This window comes from Macaca fascicularis, chromosome 11, assembly GCF_037993035.2.
Source record: "Macaca fascicularis isolate 582-1 chromosome 11, T2T-MFA8v1.1".
Lineage (NCBI taxonomy): Eukaryota > Metazoa > Chordata > Mammalia > Primates > Cercopithecidae > Macaca > Macaca fascicularis.
This window is the reverse complement of record NC_088385.1, coordinates 75,223,741-75,241,533: the sequence shown is the minus strand read 5'-3', so window position 1 is coordinate 75,241,533 and position 17,793 is coordinate 75,223,741. Positions and strand designations below refer to the sequence as shown.

Here is a 17,793-nt window from a genome sequence, read left to right as displayed (position 1 = left end):
TGCCCATGAACAAAGGAGGGACTTCATAACCCACTAAGGATTTTGGTAGGAAAAGGTAATTATTTCCCTAGCTGAGTGCTGCCTGGGAGACTCTTCTGCTATCCCCAGGAGTCCCTTCCTCTATGCTTGTTTCTAGGCTCCCATCATCTGACATCTTCAACTTCAGATGCAAGCTGGTCTCTTACTACCTCCCTGGAGTTTTGTTGTTGGACAATTTCCTGTCCATGGATCCTCAAGAGATTATGCTGAAATTTCATTCCCAATGTCATCAGGAGTGAAACTACCAAAATTGAACTCCAGAGAATGTGCTTTAATATATAAGAATACAGCTGAGTAATTGCTGTGTTGATCAGAGGAGGAAATCATTCACTATAAAATGCTGTAGGACAGACAACTCATTTTTAAGCAAGTTCATAACAGGAATCACCTAAACAGAATTCAACTTTTATGGATTTTTTTTTAAAAAAGAACCTATTTATTCATCAGACTTAAGAGAAACATTTCATTTCACTTAACTAACAGGGCAGAAATTTTTGATGTCTCGATTACACAGGAAATGTGTTATGCACATGTTCATCAGAGTTTAACGGATGACTTCAGTTGTAAAAAAAGTTCAGCCATGTTGAGACTCTTGCTCAATGATCCCTGGTGAAATCCCCTTCTTGCTACTCACTCTGTAATCAGATGTTACATCTATAGACCCAATTCTTTTGAATGGTTTCTAAAAAGGAGGGGCCATTAGTTCAAATGTGCCATTTTCGCCTGTCAAAAGGCAATTTGCAAATGAACGTTACACTCTAGGAAGCAGAGCTCTTCCACTCTCAGAAAAAAGTGATGATAATTGGAATTTGCATATGTTTCTTTTTTGAGAGACAGACCACAGAGTTTGTTTATGACTATCTTTAGCACCAGCGGGAAGCTCATGAAGAAATGGAGGGGAAGAGTTAAAATGTTTTAAAACTCATGGGAAATATGTTCCGAATGATCCAGGGGCTTTTAAAAGTCCATTTTTAAAACATGAGAATGGTGTATTATGGAGTTGTTTTTTCGGTAGCAGGGAAGGGCATCACTTTGCCAACTGCACTTTCTGGCCCTGGGGTCAGCTGCTCATTATTTGTCTGAAGAATAACAGGGTGGGACCAAGGCTACAGTCTTTAGCAGTGGAAAAGGTGATTCTTTATGAAAATCTTAGTCTGTAGAAAGGTCAAACCAGGAATGCTGACTCCTTAGCAGCCTAACCCTAACCTCAACACTAACTTGGTTTTTAAACAAGGTAGGTTTTTGTTTTGTTTTGTTTTGTTTTTGAGACAGAGTCCCCCTCTGTTGCCCAGGCTGGAGTACAGTGGCGCGATCTTGGCTCACTGCAACCTCTGCCTCCCAGGTTCAAGTGATTCTCCTGCCTTAGCAGGAGTAGCTGGGATTACAGACACCCATCACTGCGCCCAGCTAATTTTTGTATTTTTAGTAGAGACAGGGTCTTGCCATGTTGGACAGGCTGGTCTTGAACTCCTGGCCTCAAGCAATCCGCCTACCTCAGTCTCCCAAAGTGCTAGGATTACAGATGTGAGCCACCTCAACAAGCCTAAACAAGATAGTTTTTATATGAATAATCTTAGATGACAGGTAAGTGTTCACGAGCGTGTTTTCAAACATTCATATCAGCCCTTAAGGGGGTACCAAACATTCTTCACTCTCTTCCTCTAAGTCTCACACCTGCACTTTAATGTATCCCCATCAGTCAGAATAGGCCAGGTTATGCTGCTGCAACAAAAAAGCCTACAGCCATGTCATGTTGGTTTAGGGATTGCTGGTGGATGAAGAGAAAACCATTATCTGAGGCAGGAAGAATGTTTGTTTGTTTGTTTTTTTCCCTCTGCCCTGGGGACAGTGTTTGAGATGGTGGCTGCTCTGTCTGCTGAGCTCCTAGAATGAGATGAGCAGCACACCCCAGCTGACCTGCAAGGCAAATAAACTTAATTTTATAGCCAGTAAGATTCAGTAGCATAACCTGACTTATCCTGACTAATACAATATTTAGTGTAGTTTTACAGATAAACAGACACATTCTCGTAGAGGGGAAATAGCTATCCCAAGACTTCACAATGACAGGGAAACCATGTATGGGTTCTGTCTAACACATCAGGCTGACTCTTCCTTTGTGTCTGGCAGAGCCATGAAAGATTCGTTTTTCCATCAACTACTGAATTCTCATTCTAATGAAGTCATTCTGATCCCATGTGCCTCTGGGAATGAACGTGGTCTTTTGCAGACAGAAACATAACTTTTTTTGTTTTGTTTTGTTTAGCATTGCAGGTAGGATGACCAACCATCCTAGTTTGCTAAGGGATTTCCCAGGCATGGGAGCATCAGTGGTAAAATAAGGAAAGTCCCAGGCACATTAGGTTGAGTTGGTCATCCAAATTGCTGAAGTGATTTCTCCTAGCAACACTTAGGAATTATGCAGCCTGGATTCCCACTGCACCTTGTAATTCTTTCCGTTATAATATTTATCACATTGTGTTTTAAATGACTCAGACTGTTCAGTGTCTATCTGCACACAAAGCCCTGAACTCCTGAGACCGAGAACTATTTCTTTTCCATTTTGTATTTCAGATACCTTGTATGGTGCCTACCACTTCAAAAGAACACAATAAATATTTATTGAATGGATGAATGAATGCTATTTCTCTGTTGTTTTTCATTTCAAAAACTGGTGTGATGTAATTAGCTTTCTGCTTTGAGGATTAATTCTACCTAGATTATAATTTAACTATAAAGAAAGGTAGGAATCTTTCTTGGCTGCAGCTACAAGCTTGCATAAAGCTTTCAGTATGACCCATAGTGTAAAATTATATAAACTCAGCACTGGGTTTCAGCATACACCGATTCCTTTTAGACTGACTGAATAATTGAATCTCCTTGTTTGGCATTTGTTTAAAGAGAGAAGGTCATGGGACAAATAGTGGATATTTGAGGCTATGGAAACATATGTTATAAATTTGGTTTAGCTGTTTCTGGTAACTGGTATTATTGTGACTGAAGACCCAGGCTTCCCCAGTCTGCCCTCCACCCTCGGGAATGCATAACTAGATGCTTTTCAAAAACCAGAGGCAGAAAGAAAATCGCCATGGGCACGCCTCACTGATGGACTGCATTCATGCCCACTTAAGGAAAGCAAGCAGAGGACTGAGAGACTTGCTCCAGAGAGTCAGACCCAGGGCTTATCCAGTTGAATCTTTTCATAACAGGTCTAAGAGGTGTGCCGAGAAAGAGCTTGGTGGTTTTTGATCTGCTTACGGTCTAACTCCTCAGACATCTTTGTTAATCACCCACAGAGGCTCTCTCCTAAGTGACTAAGCTTTTCTGAGAAGTTACTTGAATTCTATGAAGAGGCCCTCTGGATTGGTGGGAAGATCATGGAACTTGTTTTTTTTTTTTTTTTTTTTTTTTTTTTTTTTTGAGACAGAGTCTCGCTCTGTCGCCCAGGCTGGAGTGCAGTGGCCAGATCTCAGCTCACTGCAAGCTCCGCCTCCCGGGTTCCCGCCATTCTCCTGCCTCAGCCTCCCGAGTAGCTGGGACCACAGGCGCCGCCACCTCGCCCGGCTAATTTTTTGTGTTTTTAGTAGAGACGGGGTTTCGCCGTGTTAGCCAGGATGGTCTCGATCTCCTGACCTTGTGATCCGCCCGTCTCGGCCTCCCAAAGTGCTGGGATTACAGGCTTGAGCCACCGCGCCCGGCCGGAACTTGTTTTAAGGGGACTTAAAAAAAAAATCCCCATCCTCAGTTTCCTCATCTGTAAAACGGGTTTCAATTTACTTACCTTTCTCACTTCACAAGATAGTTTGTGAAGGTCAGTGAAAACAGTTTGAAGATTGTAAAATGCAGAAAGAATATAATATATATTTTCTGCCTCTATTAATTCACCTGATTCTTTCCACTTCCTATAACAAAACTTTCCTAAGCTTGCCTTCTGCTTTAGAACTTCCTTTTATTTATCCCAATATTTTTCTCATCACAGAAAGAGAAAAAACGTTTGCTGTGTGCTTTGTATGTACACTGTCTCCATAACAGACTTGTGATGCAGGTACATTATCAGAATTTTACATACAGGTACTAGTTTGTAGTGGTTTGGTAGCTTGTCCAAGGTCATGCATACAGACAGATCTTGGGTTTAGACTCAATTGTTCAATTGTGCCATGCATTTTCCATCCACAACACAATCTTTCAAGTTTTAAAGGGTTCCTCTCCTTTTTTTTTTTTTTTTTTTTTTTTGATCCTGGATTTGGTATACAAGTTCATCTTGGGCTTGATCACAGCATTTTGATTTTCTAGAGTTTGATAATATTCTTCATCTTCTGTCACTCCAGCCTGAAATGTCCTGCTCTTTATTCTGGCAGTCCTCTCCATTTTCTGGATCTTTATACTTGCTTTTGTTTGGACCTTTCTTGAGATGTAAGAGCTAACGCTACATGTAGTAGTCCAGGTGAGGCACTCCAGGGTTGGGTACCAGGGTAGGATAATGTTTCCAGATGTATTTTCAATACTCAACTATGATGCCCAGACATCGTTTGTTCTTTTGGCTGAAGCAAGGCAATTCCAGCGGAATGTCCTCTGGCTATAGCCAGCAACCATGTGGCCAGCCCATAGGGAACACAATGTTTTGAGGTCTCTAAAATCCATTCATTTATTCAACAAATACTTTAAAATACTTGTGCCAATCTCTATTCTAGTTGCTGTGGATAGGGTAAAATAAAACACCTCAAGTCCCTGTTTTCTTAGAGTGTATTGAGAAGTATGGAAAGACAGTTGATGAATACAAAAATCTAAATGACAGGTGGCAAGGGATATGCAGAAAAATGAAACTGGGGAAAGGGAATAAAAGAATAGTGGGTAGCGGGCTTGCTTTTTAAAAATAAGATGGTTAGGCATATTCCTGATAAGGTGACATTTGGGCAGAAACTTGAATGAAGCGGAGGTCATCTCAGGCAACAACAGCCTAGGCAGAGAACAGCAAAAGCAAAGGTCTTGGGGAAGCTACTTGCCATGTTTGAGGTTATGCCAGTGTACTTGGATCAACGTGAGAGTGGAAGGGATTGGGGGCGATGAGGTAAGAGATAAGGCAAGAGCATCAAGATCAAAGGGAGACGGATGATGTGTGGTCTTGTAAATTATGGCTAGGGCTTTGGGTTTTATCCTGTGTGAAATAGGAAGCCATTATAGTATTATGAGCAAAGAGCTGACCTGATCCAACTTAATATTTTAAGAACTTACTCAGACTGCTTTGTGGTGACTAGATTGTAGAAGAGGCATGGTGGAGGCAGGGAGGCCAGTTAGACAGCTGTTGTAATAATCCAGGAGAGAGATGATGGTGTTCTGGATCAGGATGATGGTGGAGATAAGGGCAAAATGTGGTTGGATCCTGGATATAGACTGGCTAAGACAGAAAGAGAAAAGCCAATGATAACTCCTGGTTTTCAGCCTGAGAAATTGGACACACTGGGTGAACAGAGTTACCTTTTATTCAGGTGAGGTATCCTGTGGGAGGCACATGTTTTGTGTATATGTGTATGTGTGTGTATGTTTGTATGTGGGGGTAGGGAATCAGGAGTTCTATTTTATATATTTTGAGTTTAAGATTATGTCCAAGTAGGGATATCAAATAGGCAGCTAGATATGAGTATGAAGTGTTCAGGGTAAAGGTCAGGGTTGGAGTTATACATTTGAGATTTTTCAAGTCTTGGGGTGAAATGAGATCATCTAGATAAATAGAGAAGTAGATTAAAAGGAGATCACAGGACTGAATCTTGGAGCACTACAACCTACCATTTAGAACTTGGGGAAATAGATGGAACCAGCAAAGAAGTGTAGTTTCTTAGAAAGCTGTTTTGGTGGGTTGTGTGACAGCAGCTACCGTAAATACTGATGTATATATTGGAGAACTGCTTCCAAAGTGGAACAGGATCATTGTGAAAAAGCACACATAAAAAAAGAGACTTTTGTCTTATCATTGAAAAATCTGGGCCAGGTGCAGTGGCTCAGGCCTATAATCCCAGCACTTTGGGAGGCCAGAGCAAGAGGATCGCTTGAGCCCAGGAGTTCAAGACCGGTCTGGGCAACATAGTGAGACCTTGTCTCTATTATTAAAAAAAAAAAAAAAGAAAAAAAATCTGTGGAAGATAGGACAGTTGCTCCCAGAAGAGAAAATCAGGTTGAATTAGTTCAGGTTAGGGAAATTTGCTTAACTGACTAGAAAGCAAAGGGATTATATATTCCTGGGAATATAAGCAAGGGATAGAAACAAAGTTCCAAAACTCTTGATACCGCAGATATGCAAGTCATAAGTACATGCATTTATAAATTCACAAATCAGACTTATATCAGGATATGTATATTAACAGAATCATCTACACAACGCATATAAATACCGTTTGGCCTTTGGAACACTTTTTTTTTTCCCAGTGGCAATTGGTGTTAAGTTTCCCAAGTCACACAAAGAGAGATTATTTAACTCAGCAGGGTGCAGTGGCTCACACCTGTAATCCCAGCACTTTGGGAGGTCAAGGTGGGTGGATCACTTGAGGCCAGGAGTTCGAGACCAACCTGGCCAACATGACAAAACTCCGTCTCTACAAAATATACAACAACAAAAAAAATTAGCCAGGTGTGATGGTGTGCATCCGTAGTCCCAGCTACTTGGGAGGCTGAAGCATGAGAATCACTTGAACCTGGGAGGCGGAGGTTGCAGTGAGTGCAGATAGTGTCACTGCAGTACACCCTGGGTTACAGACAGAAACTCTGTCTCAAAAAAAAAAAAAAAAAAAAGAAAACAAAGATTATTTAACTCATGATGTATCTCAAGTATGGGCCTAATTTTTCAATTTTTCATTTTTTAAAAAATGTGTCATAAGCTGTTTTATTTCAGTGTATGGGAGTGTCTAACGGAGCAACATTTTTGTAAGCAAACCTTGAGAATATGTTGTATGAGTGTCCAATCTTTTGGCTTCCCAGGGCTGCATTGGAAGAAAAAGAATCGCCTTGGGCCACACACAAAATACACAAACACTGATAATAGCTGATGAGCTAAAAAAGAAAAAAAAAATCGCACAAAAAATCTCATAATGTTTTAAGAAAATTTACGAATTTGCGTTGGGCCGCATTTAAAGCTGTCCTGGGCCACATGTGCCAGCTGTGGGTTGGACAACCTTGTATTAGAGCATGTTTATTTCTTCATTGGTACCTATTGGTACAAGATGAGATATCCAGCAATAAAAGGCAAATGTAAGCATGGTTTCTTTAAGATGCGTCATAAGCTGTTTTCTTTCAAGAACGAATGTGTTTGACAGAGAAACATCTTTGTAAGCAAATCTTGAGAACATGTTATTAGAAAATGTTTCTTTCTCCAACAGTTCGTATTATATGGCTTTACCTATGGAGCTAAAAGGCAAATGTAAGCATGCTTCCTTTGTTTGTTTGTTTTTTTTTTTGGAGAACTGACTCAAACAGATTTTATTCAACTTTGTAGATGAGGAAACAAATGATACAAAATAAGTCATAAGAAATGCTTTCTTATACCACTATCTCAAACCACTTTCAGTGTTTTACAAAATGCTCACACAGCAAATACGAAAATCTTCAACACACTCTTCCTTTGTAACTTGCTGCAATAAATGCAACATTAACAAACATACACATTTCTTCTGTATCAATCTTAAAAGTTGAATTACTAATTTTTATGATGTTACTCATACATATTTTTATTCATATACTTTTAATGACATCATTGCCAATACATACAATATTTTCTTTAACTTTATTTTTATGTTAAGCCAACATCTGTCATGCAGCTATCAAAAATCTTACAGTAAATTACACAGGTTTGTAGTCCAATTTAGACTCTAGCTTGTTAGAATCAGCCACTTTTCTGACTGCTTTCATGAAGTCTTCCTGTACTACAAAATCATGATCAGCACGAATTGCGAACATACCTGCTTCAGTACAAACATTTCTCAGGTCTACTCCATTAAAGCCATCTGAAAGCTTCACAATTGCTTCATAATCTATTTCACCATGCTTTGTAATGGAACCTGCATGGATTTTCAGTAGGTCTAATCTTGCTTGTTCATATGGCAAATCAGTATGTATTTTTCTATCTAATCATCCTGGATGCAGCAAAGCAGGATCCAGTGTATCTGGTCTGTTTGCAGGACCATTTTAACTCTATGCAGAGTATCAGATCCACCCATTTGATTCAGTAACTCCGTTAAAGTACTCTGAATCTCTCTGTCAGTTGAAGTACCCTCAGAAAACAGACAACCACCAATAACATCTATTTCATCCTAAAAATGATGCATAGTTGACGGTCCTTGGCATAATTAAACATTTCTCTGATCAACCACAAGCACTTTCACCAATGTACTTGTCTACAATAGAACTAGACACAGCCTTGAAGAAATTGTAGTCCAGCTGGCTAGCCACGGCTCGTGCCAAGAGTGCTTTTCCCATACCTGGTGGTCCTTGTAGCAAACAGCCTTTTGGAGGCATTATTCCTACCCGCTGAAATAACTCTGGGTTTGTAAGAGGTAATTCTATCACCTCTCTTAATTCCCAGATCTGTTCTGATAGCCCTCCAATCTCAGAATAAGAAACATTCCCGGGGTCCTCATGAGACATGTTATAAACCAGTGGATCCACCTCTCTTGGCAAATATCTCATGATAGTTAGTGTAGTCATATCCACAGCAACTCCTGTTCCTGGCTTCAGCTTACTTTTGTCAAGCTGTTGACGACAACCCACAACATATCTTGGTCCATTTGTGGCTTTAACAATGAATTTTTCTTCAGTTAACTGTTTAAGCACTTCACCCACAATCTGCCCAACACTTTGTAGGGCCTTCAGATCATTTTAAGACTTTTCAAACTGCTTGGTAAGTTCTTTTAATTGTTCCCTTAACTCATTAAGACGGCCATCGATCTCCTTGTGCTCAAGCAGCTTCTTGCGGTAGTCCTGAAGCACCTTATCTCTAGGGTCCGCCATGATGAGAAGCTGTTTCCCTTTTTAAATGATAGATTTAGAGCGTATAAGTGCAGCTTTTTTACATGGATGTATTGTGTCGTAGTGAAGTCTTGGTTTTTAGTGCAGCCATCACCTGAATGGTGTAAATTGTACCCATTAAGTAATTTCTCATCCCTCACCCCCCTCCCACACCAATTTTCAGTTTTCAATCATGTTCTTAAGAGTGTTTTCAATCGCAGTTCTTGTCTGTGCAACGAACTCATCTGACAGATAGACAATCAAAGCAGTATGTATAAGAAGGGTGAAATATTAACAGATTCTTAAAAAGCATAGTCTCCTTTTATCCTGTGGACCCTTGCACACCCTCCCTTCCCCTAGTGCTGCATCCCAAATTTGGCCAGCTAGAGGTAGGTCTCCAGTTCCCAAGGGGAAGTAGAGTCAGGAAACAAAGATATTGTTCTCAGTTAAGTTTGAAATGTCTTGATCTTTGCAGAAGACAGATTTAAAGAATAGGTCAGGCACAGTGGCTCACACCTGTAATCCCAGCACTTTGGGAGGCTGAGGCAGGCAGATCACCTGAGGTCAGGAGTTGAAGAGCAGCCTGGCCAACATGGTGAAACTCCGTCTCTACTAAAAATACAAAAAATTAGCCAGGCGTGGTGACACAAGCCTGTGGTCTCAGCTACTTGGGAGGCTGAGGCATGAGAATCGCTTGAACCTGGGAGGTGGAGGTTGCAGTGAATCGAGATTGCACCACTGCAGCAGCCTGGGCGACAGAGCAAGAAAGATAGAACTCTTGTGGACTGGGTCATCAGGGGAGAATTGGAGAGGCTGAGACACTGATGGGGTGCTAGAAGGGACCCTCCCCTACACCCCTACTTCATTTTCTGAAGATGTGAATGGAGTGAATGTCATTTCTCCAAACATCACATATACTCAAGCTGCATCCTCTAAGTTCTAGAAAAAGCTCATTGTCTTCTCTGACTTAGTTTCAGAGAAGCTCTATGGCAAGTTTGTCACCAGCGTAACAACCAGGATGTCCAGTTGCCCATTGTGCTGGGGGAGAGTTGGGCCTTGGTGGAAGAAACAGTGGTTGGGAGCCCTGTCTATTGATCGCTGTCTTTAGGAGGAAGGCTCTTCTCGCTCCTCTTCCATGTGGTGGTAGGATGGGCTGAGGCTGCCCCTGCTTGGGAGAGGCTGCGGCCCTTGGCAGACCAAGAAAGGATCAGCTGAGCCTTCTTTTGGAAGTCTTCATCTTTTCATAGTTTTCTGAAGGGAGCCTTCTTCGTGCCCACAAACATAGATTTAGTATCCGTTTCTTTGTGCTCCAATATTGTCTCCATTATAGGACTTACTGCACCATCCACTTGTCCGTCTCCCCTACTAGACTTGTGAGCCCTTTGAGAGCAAAGACCAAGTTACATTTGTCTTTATATACCACCCCAGGATGGTGTCTAGGTCATGGTAGGCAAGCTATAATTATATGCTACGTTATAAAGAAAAACAAATGCATTCACTCTCCATGCTGTTGAGTGCTTTGTTACCTGGTGGGAGTAACTGGAGTAACTGGAGTGAGTAGAGGAGAGTGCAGGCCTATGCAATACAATGCATTCTGTTCAACAGATGTTAAGTAACAATAACTGCAACCACCTACAGTGTGTCTTCTCATCTTTATTTCTTTTCCTTTAAATAACAGATTGAGGCCTATTTCCCCAGAAAGATGGATAATTGCAAGATTATCCATCTTACAATCTGTTAGCTCGTCCCCTTCTTTCTAAGACATTTCCTGTCATCGCTGTGACTGTAGCCTTGCCTTAAGTACATTTTATAGTCAGTTCCCTCTTTTGGCCACATTGTGTTCTTTGAAATCATGTCTTTGTAAAATGGAACATTTTCTCCTGTAGTGACAAGGTTGTAAGTAAAACTAAAGGCTGACCAAAGACTCGGTATCAAATAAAATATAGTCATGATAAATAACGTGTCAAAAAGACAAACCTGCAACTACAGTCCTCTAAAGCAATTTAAAATAGTAAAATCACACCCCAAGTCCTATGTAAAAGTCATAAGCACACATTGGTTATACAAAGATATGTGGAATTATGAAAATGTATGTAAAAACATAAAATTACATCCTACTCTATCATAAATTTTTCCTAAAACCAATACGCATTAAGATGAATGTTTTTAACACATTAATGAATAACAATTTATTCTGCTTTTAAATTAGAAATGGAGTATCGGAAGATGATTTAGATCAAGTCTCTTTTTAAAAAAGTCAAGTCTAAGCAAGTTTGAAGTTATGTTCCTTTTGCCCTCTTTAGGTTGTCCTCTTCAAAGTGGAGGCCTTCGAAATGATCCAAGTGATTCCATAGTTGCACCCACCAATTAGTAGGCTCAAGAAATGTTTCCTGTTGTTTATGACAATGATGGTGTTTCTTTCCTCTTCTGAAAAACTCACCCGATATTTCTAATCTTCTTTCTTTCCTTCTCTTTTTCTTTATTTAAACCTAAAGGCATAGTTGCTCAGTAGAAGACCAAATCAGAGCTAGGAAAGGACAGGAAATGGCCTTAAATCCCTCAGGCTCTGCTTCCTTCTGTGCGTGATTCTTCCTCGATTTAATTTTTATTGTAGAAACAATAAAACAATTGCTGATTGTGAGCAGACTCCACAAAAAGAACTTCAAGACATCTGTGACAAGATTTCTAAGAGGTCTGGCTGACCCTGCATAAAATTCAGCAAACAATTCAATCAACATTTATTGAAGGCTTACTGTGTTCCAGGTCTGATGTGGGGCTCAGGAGATGTTGAGGCAAAGGGAACATAACTCAGCCTTCAAGGAGCACCTGTGAAGTATGGGTGTTAGGGAAGCTGCACCTAAGTCTAGTTGTGAGAACTTCCTATAGAACGGTAGCAGACTTGGGTCATCTTCTCTGGGGTCTTCTCGTCATATGACTACCAGGTTTGTGATTGATACTGATCTACAACCATGTGTGGTAAGAGGAAGGATATGTAGAAACTGTTATCCAATAAGCCTCTGTGTTTTCTTTTCTTTTATTTTTTTGAGATTGAGTCTCACTGTCACCTAGGCTGGAGTGTAGCGGCACGATCTCGGCTCACTGCAACCTCCACCTTGTGGGTTCAAGCAATTCTCCTGCTTCAGCCTCCAGAGTAGCTGGGATTGCAGGTGCCCACCACCAAGTCCAGCTAATTTTTGTATTTTTAGTAGAGATGGGATTTCACTATGTTGGCCAGGCTTGTCTCGAACTTTTGACTTCAAGAAATCTGCCTGCCTCAGCCTCCCAAAGTGCTGGGATTACAGGCATGAGCCACTGCGCCTGGCCAGCCTCTGTGTTTTCTAGTGAGATTTGAGGTTTGGAATTTGCTTCATGTTTAATTAAGAAAAATCTCATAATCCCATTGAAAACATAAATAAGATTATCATAATGTAAGGGAAAAGCTGATAATATAGCCACAGGGGATCCAGATAAGGAAATAAAAGGGCGAAACAGTAATGAGGAAATGAGCCCTTTGGTCTTGAATTGTGGAACGTATTGAGAAATTGTTTAAAGAGAACCAGCTTGACTGCGCGTGGTGGCTTATGCCTGTAATCCAAACACTTTGGGAAACCAAGGCAGGTGGATCACCTGAGGTCAGGAGTTCGAAACCAGCCTGGCCAACATGGTGAACCCTCCATCTCTACTAAAAATACAAAAATCAGCCAGACGTGGTGGTGAACACCTGTAATCCCAGCTACTTGGGAGGCTGAGGCAGGAGAATCGCTTGAACACAGGAGGCAGAGATTGCAGTGAGCCAAGGTCACTCCACTGCACTCCAGCCTGGGTGACAAGAGCAAAAGTCCATCTCAAAAAAAAAATAAAATAAAATAAAAAGAAGGACCCAGATTGGATAGAGTAGGCTGGATTTACATAGTTCAACCAATATTTCTCTCAGAGTTTTTAAGGGTTTTTTTCAGGAGACAGTAAGTTGCATACTTCAGTGAAAATAATACATATCTGTGTGCATGGTAGTTTTCTGGGAAAAACAACTAGCATCAGGGATAAGATTATTTTCAAATAATATATCAAAAAATGAGACATGCAAGCAAAGAATGAGTGAGTGCAATTCACATGTTAATGCTTACATGGAATTCTGTTTGTCTGGAAAGTTGTTGCTGTGTGGCAGACTTATCTGCCTTTTTTGCCTTATAAAATAATTCTCAAGTGACTTTTTGATAAGTGTGAATACAATTAGAAACAAGACCCCAAAGGTTTTCTATTTCTCTGGAGCTACATAGCCCTGCATTTGAAACCATTACTCTAAGCCTGTTACATATATATATTTTTTGCACAGAATACATTTCTAAAAATAGGATATGACCTCAGCAGAAAATTAAGCAAAAACATGTGGTTGTCTTCATAAGCATAATGCTTTAGAAGTCAAAATATATGCAAATAAACCGGAAGGAGGCCTGAGAGCTACCTCTGCCCCATGTCTCCATTGCAGTGTCTTCCTAACTGTTCTACTGTCCTGTCTCTGCTCCCTCCAGTTCAGCTTGCACATGACCTCCCAGCTAATTTGAACAGGACAGATGTCTCCCGCACCAGCCCCTTCAGTGGCTCCCTTTTGTGCTCAGTAAAGACCAAACTCTTTAGCATGGCATGTGAGACCTCTGTAATCTGGCCTTTGAGGCTCATCTTCCCCCATTATCCAGCACACACACCCCCTATATTCTCATCATACTGCACCCTTCATGGAGCATGCCATGTAAATATGTTTATGCTTTTGCATAGAATATACCTTCTGCCTAAAAAGCAGTTCATATGTCACTTCTGAGAAATCCTTTCTAATTCTTTCAGGAAAGGAATGAGGTCCCTCTCTGCGTAAGGGATCTCTTTATATCACTTGTCAGAATGCTTTGTCATTATTCGTCAAAATGGAACCTTCTTTTTATGCCTCCATTGCCAGTAAGACCCCGCAGTTTGAGACTGAAAATATAGGTGCTATGTACTACCGTAATTCCAACATGAAATGCTAGACCACAAGTGCTGGGATTCGAAGACCTGTTTTGTGAGATTATTATCTATTTCTGGGACATAAAAGAGTTGAAGAGTCACAGGGAGAGGGGATGATTTCTTCCAAGAGCATCGACAATAGGTACTGTTTGTTTCTCTCCCTCTACCCACACTGAGGGACTGGAGGGAGAGACTTTCTTCTCTTCTTGAGTCAAGCAAGAGGGCTTCAGCAGGACCATTCAAGAGAAAAACAGAAGTCTCGCAGGGTTTGAGGGCTTCGGTTCTGTGCCTGAGAATATTGAGGGGAAAAGGCTGGGACTTGAGCCACCTGTCTGATGGCAGAGCAGAGGGAGACGGACCTCCACTGGGAAGAAGCTGCACTCCCATTCATAACAGCTGGCAAGACTGCATGAGTGTTTCTCATTGACCAGACATGGACTCATCAACACAAAACAGCCTGGAGCTAGTTTTGGACCGTGCCCAAGAGCACAGCCAGAAGACAGGGAGCTGTGACTTCAGTAGAGGAGGTATGAACATGGATGGCTAGGGCCACAGAGAGGAATGAGAAGCCAGAAGAGAGGCACTGTCCACATGAAGGGGCTTTTGAGAAGACTCCAGTGGGCGCACCTCTGTGGATCCCACAAAAGCACCCATGATAGGAAGGGTCAGCTCCAACATTCTCTGAGGCCAGAGAGCACCAGCGCTCGCAAGAGTACTTGACAGGAAGAAACCTCTTGCTGTTTCTCTCTGTGTTTTCCAGCTCTAGCCCTGGAAGAGCCAGAGTGTGGTGGGTTGTGGGGAACAGAGGAGAGGAGATGCACAGGGGAGGCAGATAGAGGAGAAACTGACCATGGCCCTTCTTTCCCATTGCCTTCTCTGCAGCCTGAGGCAGCCCAAGTCAGGGAGCTGAAGAACTTTAATTTTGAGTGACAATTAAATTATTAAACTGAACTAAAAGCTTACTGTTCTTGTGACTAACAGATACAAGGACTTTGCATTAAGAGTATTCAAAAGAGTTTATGGCAGCTGCCCAAGATTTCTTCCACTTTCCATGTAGGGAAGGAAGTTCACAGAATGGGATTAGACAACTAGCAGACAGAAAGACTAGAGTTTCTACCTGCCAAACCCCAACCCTAGTTTGGAGACCTACTTGTTCAATGTACCAGTGACATTTGTTTATTAATTTGTTGTCTCTTCATACTGAGAGCTTCTTGGGGATAGAAACTCACATATTATATTCATCTTTATAAAGCTTAATGAAGCAGTATCTGCCACATAGAAAATGTTTGTTGAACGAATAAATGAACAAATTAATTGATAAATGGGAGCGATATAGTATAGTGTATTAGGGGTCCAAAGCTGGGCTTTGCCACTGATTAGTTGTGGGTTCTTTGGTCAATTTCTTAACCATGAAAGACTTGATTTACTTACCTTTTAAAGTGGCAACAAAATAGTGCTTACCTCATCAGATTTGAGAATTAGTCGTGAGGTACTGTATTGAAAATGCTTAGCACAGTGGCTAGTACACAATGAATGTTCAATAAATGTAAGCTGTAATGTCATTTTGCTGTTGTTAGATTTGGAGTTGCATGGATTAGTATGTAATGACCACTCCCCAAACCCAGCTGAGCCTGGTGTCCTTGATCTTGGTAGTATGCCCTTGACCCCAACTAGGCCTAGTGATCTTGATGCCTGGATCTCCCTGTTTCACCTCCTCAAGGAGGAAACTTTGTTTTCTGCTGGGCTGAGGAAGGGCAGTTACTTCACTCCACTGGGTAGCAAAGAGTTCTGGCTGGTGGACAAACTGCTCTTACATGGACACTTAAATAAGTCTCTGCTTTCTAGAGATATCTGGGACCTCTCATTCCTGAGTCTTTCTGGCGTTCTATAGCACAGGCCAGCCATCTTCTAAGCTCCTCCCAAAGCTGTTTCAGCTTCCTTGACTTTGCTAAATCAGTTATCACTGACACTTCAGCTTCTGATATTTTCTTGTTTTTGCTTCTTCTTTGTCCTTGTGTGTACCTATACCTTAAACAAAGTCTTTTACCATAATTAGGGCAGACAGTAGGGGAGATTGGGAAAAAGCTGCAATAAATATGAGTGTTCAATCTGCCATGTGTATAGCCTGAAGTATGTGTAACTCTAGTAATACGAAAACATAATGGTAGTTGTAAAAAAGAATTTATTTAGCGATATAAAATGTACTTGTCCATATGTTTATACATTTAAAGTTAATAATACAAAGAAATGTGTGCTATTTTGCAAAATAAACCACGTAGAAAATAAACACATCGGTGTTTTGATGAAGTAGCAATCACAAAGAAGCTGAGGTTATTAGAGAAGTCTTCCTGGCAGAGGTAGCAATTTTCCTGGGCTCTGAATAGTGGGTAGAATTTGGTTTTATTAAGGATAGGAAATGGGTCTGTAACTCATTTATACATTAACAATCATGTGTAATTCAGGGTTTTATCTACTGTAATAGCAGTGCCTTGAGCTTCTCAACATGCCTTTTCTTTGTTACCCTTCCTTTTGATAAGAGACAAATCCTCTTTCTTGGAGAACAAAGCCAGCTCAACAGAGGGAAGCAGCTCATGAAGACAGAGAACAAATGACAAGACCCCAGCCAAAGCCAGAATGCCCTTTCCATCATGCAAGAGCCAGTAACTTACCCTCCTTCCCTCCCCCTTTTTTTTTTTTGCTTAAGCTAGTTTTAGTTGGATTTCAGTCATTTGCATCAGAAAGAGTCCCAACTAATATGACAGGGTAATGAGACTATATTTAACTTGACATTTTATTATTTATTTATTTATTTGTTTATTTATTTATTTATTGAGATGGAGTCTCACTCTGTCGCTCAGGCTGGAGTGCAGTGGCACGATCTTGGCTCACTGCAGCCTCTGCCTCCTGGGTTTAAGCAGTTCTCCCAGCTCAGCCCTCCAAGTAGCTGGGAGACTAGCATCACCACGCTCAGCTAATTTTTGTATTTTTAGTAGAGACGGAGTTTCATTATGTTGGCCAGGCTTGTGTCAAACTCAAGTGACCTCAAGTGATCCGCCTGACTCGGCCTCCCAAAGTACTGGGATTACAGGCATGAGCCACCGCGCCTGGTCTTAACTTGGATTTTAGAAGAACACAGTGGGCAGAGCTAGAACTCAATTTATCGTCTAACTTAAAATTACAACTTGTAGATTGTTTCTCATTACATTTATTGCTGGTAGATAATTCTTATCCTTTGACTCCAGGCAGAATGGGAACAGACTTGTGTCTGCATTTTTCCCTTTGGAGCTTGTTATTTTTCTCATAAGAGATGAATTATTTGTAAGCAAAAATTAAAGATAAAAATCAATTCCCATCATCTTAAAAAAAATGTGGTGAGCATGTCCCTAGAGTTATGAGAGTTGCAGAGTAATTCGTCTGCAGAGTGCTGCTGGAAGGCAGAGCCCACCAATTCCCCACAGCTCAGGGTTAAGGGAACTGATCCTTTAATGCTTATAAATCAGAAGTTTTTGCTGCAGCAACCAGGGAAAACATAGTGAATCTTTAGGTGACATGGCAAATAACTTAATTATAGATAATTAGTAAATAACTACACACTATGGGTCTACTACCGTTTTCAGTGCTTTTTATGTATCACTAAAAACCCAAGGATGAGGTACTGTTACTGTCGTCATCCCCATTTGCCGGATGAGAAAACTGAAGCACCGAGTTAAGCCAGGATAGGCCCTCTGGCAGTCTGATGCCAGCATGACATGCTCTTGATCATTGTAC

The 17,793-nt window shown here is 41.0% G+C and overlaps 1 pseudogene; it reads right to left on the bottom strand.

Moving 5' to 3' along the window:
* Window positions 1-7,837: 7,837 nt before the first annotated feature.
* Window positions 7,838-9,043, bottom strand: LOC102132644 (26S proteasome regulatory subunit 10B pseudogene; annotated as a pseudogene).
* Window positions 9,044-17,793: the final 8,750 nt, after the last annotated feature.